This window comes from Sapajus apella, unplaced genomic scaffold, assembly GCF_009761245.1.
Source record: "Sapajus apella isolate SASKATOON/1434 unplaced genomic scaffold, GSC_monkey_1.0 scaffold113, whole genome shotgun sequence".
Classification (NCBI taxonomy): domain Eukaryota; kingdom Metazoa; phylum Chordata; class Mammalia; order Primates; family Cebidae; genus Sapajus; species Sapajus apella.
Genome location: NW_022437053.1, coordinates 5,757,966 through 5,761,588, shown reverse-complemented (window position 1 = coordinate 5,761,588; position 3,623 = coordinate 5,757,966). Strand labels below are relative to the sequence as shown.

Genomic DNA, 3,623 nt, shown 5'->3' with positions numbered 1-3,623 from the left:
AAGTTGTGCCTAACAAACAACAATCAGCCAGCCTACTCTCCTTAATGAAAGATTCTTCCTGGGGCTGAAAGCTTGGGGGATAACTCCTCCCTCCTCAGGCTCGGTCCCAAGGTACAAGACCATGTACGCCAGCAGCATGGGTCTGCAAGCGAGCAGAAGCCAGAAAAGGGCAGGCCGGAAGACAAGGACCCCCTGAAGATCAGGAGAGAGGCTGTCTAGGTCCCACGTAGCAGTTACATCAGACTGGGACACTTCCCATTTACAGAAGACTATAAAACCCCCACCTCGCCCTCACTTGGGGCTAACGCCACTTTAGGCCTCAGCCAGTCTGCAGCCAGGCGCTCATGAAAACAGCATGTTGCTCAACACCACCTCGAATTGTTTGCTGGCGCTCTCAGGGTTCGAACAAATAATAGAGCCTTGTGCCTAATATCCCAGGTAGTAATCCAAGAGTGATATCTGTGTAACACCCCTCCTCCACCACCCTCCATATCCAAGCGATCACCAAGGATACAAGCCGGCCAGGCAAGGTAGCTCACGCCTGTAAGCCCAGTACTTTAGGTGGCTGAGGCATGTGGATAACCTGAGGTCAGGAGTTCAAGACTGGCCAACATTGGAAAACCCTGTCTCTACTAGAAATTCAAAAATTAGCCAGGCATGGTGGCAGGTGCTTGTAATCCCAGTTACTCGGGAGGCTGAGGCAGGAGAACCGCTTGAACCTGTGAGGCACAGGATGCAGTGATTCGAGATCACACCATTTCCCTCCAGCCTGGGCAACAGAGCAAGACTCTGTCTCAAAAACAAGAAAAAAGAATTAGTATAGTTTTGTTACCAGCAAAGGGGTCTTGTCCCAGACCCCAACAACAGGATTTTGGATCTCACACAAAATGGAATTTATGGTGAGTCACAGAGTCTAGTGACATTAAGAGAGTTTATTAGCCACTACTAAGTGACAGAGCAGGGAGTCCTCAGAAAGCAAGAGGAGGAATGCACCTGTTTCAAAGAAAAAAAAATTTTGAGACGGAGTTTTACTCTAGTCACAATGACATGATCTCAACTCCCTACAACCTCTGCTTCTTGGGTTTAAGGACTCTCCTGCCTCAACCTCCCAAGTAGCTTGGATTACAGGTGTGCACCACCATGCCCGGCTAATTTTTTTGTATTTCTATTCCATTTTAATTTATTTTTTTATTTTATTTATTTTATTCCATCCCCATAGAGACTGGCAAAAATTTCCAATGCCGACTATATTTCCAGTCCTCATGGCGGGGTATTGGGAAAAGTTTTCAATTAGCAATAATCGGGCCTTGGATAAACCTTATTGGCTACAATACTGCCACTGTGCAAAGCTATATTTTTGTATTTTTAGTAGAGACTGGGTTTCACAATGTTGGCCATGCTGCTGTCCAACTCCTGGCCTCAAGTGATCTGCCCTCCTCAGCCTCTCAGTGTGCTGGGATTAAGTAATCATACCTGTGATCCCAGCTCATTAACGTACAAATAGGATTACTTAATGTTTGTCTATATAGGTTATTAAGAACAGTATTGTCTCTTATAAAGGATTGTGATCAGTTTGTGTCAGGCTATTAGTATTGTTACTTTTTTATGTCACTATTGATTTTAACAGTAATTTATGAGTGTACTATTATCTTTAAAGTAAAACTTATTTTTAAATTAAGAATGCTTTTTGCTTAAAGTACTGGTATATATTTATAAGTTTTGGGTCTTTATTTAGTTATTAACTTGTTCTTGCAACCATAAATATTTTATAACCAAAGGTGCTCAATCCCTAAATATATAATCCAACAAATTTAACCTCTGTGTGTGTGTGTGTGTGTGTGTGTGTGTGTGTGAGAGAGAGAGAGAGAGAGAGAGAGAGAGAGACAGGGTGTGACTCTGTCTCCCATGCTTGAGTGCAGTGGTGCAATCATGGCTGGCTCACTGTGGCCTCAAACTCCTGGGTGCAAGTGATCCTCCCACCTCAGTCTCCTGGGTAGCTGGGACCACAGGCATGCACCACCATGCCAGCTAATTTTTATAGTTTTTTTAGACATGAGGATCTCGATATTTTCCCAGGCTGGTCTTGAACTCCTGATCTCAAGTGATCCTCCCGCCTTGGCCTTCCAGAGTGCTGGGATGACACTCATGAGCCCTGCACCCTGCCCAGATTTAGCTTTTTCTAAAGCTTTTATTTAAAATAAAGTCACTGTGTTAAAGATGCCTGTGACTGTTTTGCATTTTAAGTGCAAAGACTATGTTAAGTGAATTTTTCCATCAGCTGTAAAATGTGCATCCATGTTTATTTCATTCCTATGGTTTCCAATTAATTGTCCCTTCTTCCCTTTTAGATACACAGGGGCTAGTGGGCTCCGTGTCAGTTTGCATTTCCAGAACAATGGCGCTGAACACTCTGCGCTCCGACTTCAAGTGGTGCAGCGGGACGGCCACCAGAGGGCGCGCGTCCTCTGCCAGGGCTGTGAGTGCGGGGGCCCTGCAGTGCCCGCAGCCACCAGCAGAAGGCGCGCTGGAGCAGGTGGCATACCTGCCTAAGGGCCACGCTCCTCTAACCATCAGAAGCCCGGCTCTACACAGGCTTACAACTCAGATTTGACACGTGAGAGGGTCTTGGGGTTTACAGTTCTAGAAATTACATGTGAAAGGGTCTTAGTGCATGGAGTAGGTGTGGGGTGGGGGCTTGAACTCGTTTAAGTTAAAACAACGCCTTCCGGAAAGATTCCCCCACGCCATGCCTGCGATCTATGAGGTGGCGCGCGGTCGGCCAACCTTTACTTCTATTGAAATGCAGTGTGGAAGTCAAGGGGGAGGTCATCTTAGATGCTTGGGTCTCCTTCCTCACCAGGTCATCTCCTCCCTGCACACGGCCACTCTCCCACCTGCGCTACTTTCCAGTCTCACTCACAATCGCTCTGAGCAACTGTGGAAAGAGGACAGCTGTGGAGCCTCTCCCTTGTCCAAGTCACTCTGCTGAGAGACCTGATAACTCGTCTCACTGAACCCTGGACCACCCTGGGAAGAATACCTCTGCCCCTGTATTTCAGACAAAGACTATGAGGCGGTCAGTCACGGTGGCTCACACCTGTAATCCCAGCACTCTGGGAGACCAAGGCAGGTGGATCATGAGGTCAGAAGTTCAACACCAGCCTGGCCAAGATGGAGAAACCCCGTCTCTACTAAAAACACAAAAATTAGCTGGGCGTGATGGTGGTCACCGATAATCCCAGCTATTCGGGAGACTGAGGCAGGAAATTGCTTGAATCCGGTGTCAGGTCTCCATATGCAAAACTAGAGCCTCAAAGTCTGAAGTTTTGCTTGCCTCCTGATCGTCTCCCACCCCCCGCCTGCGTTCGCCATTGTCCCTGAGCGCCCAGTAGAGCTTCCCCGGACAAGCCCCTCACCCAACCCTGCCATCTCAACATTTCTTATGATAACGTGAATGCCTCTCACCCATCCTGTCATCTTAACTGCGCTTCTGCCTCACCCCCAGCCGCCACTGTAACTGAACTTGTGGTCATGTACACTCCTGGCCCCTACCCACCACTGTAACTGATCTTACTCTGTGACTTTCCACTGCCCGCCCCAAACCTGTAAAACCAACTCCCATC

The 3,623-nt window shown here is 47.6% G+C and overlaps 1 non-coding gene across 1 annotated transcript; it reads right to left on the bottom strand.

Annotated features, from left to right (window-relative positions):
* Positions 1–1,210: 1,210 nt before the first annotated feature.
* Positions 1,211–1,351, bottom strand: LOC116537799. Its single transcript, XR_004263346.1, has one exon. It is a non-coding gene; the product is annotated as a U4 spliceosomal RNA (small nuclear RNA).
* Positions 1,352–3,623: the final 2,272 nt, after the last annotated feature.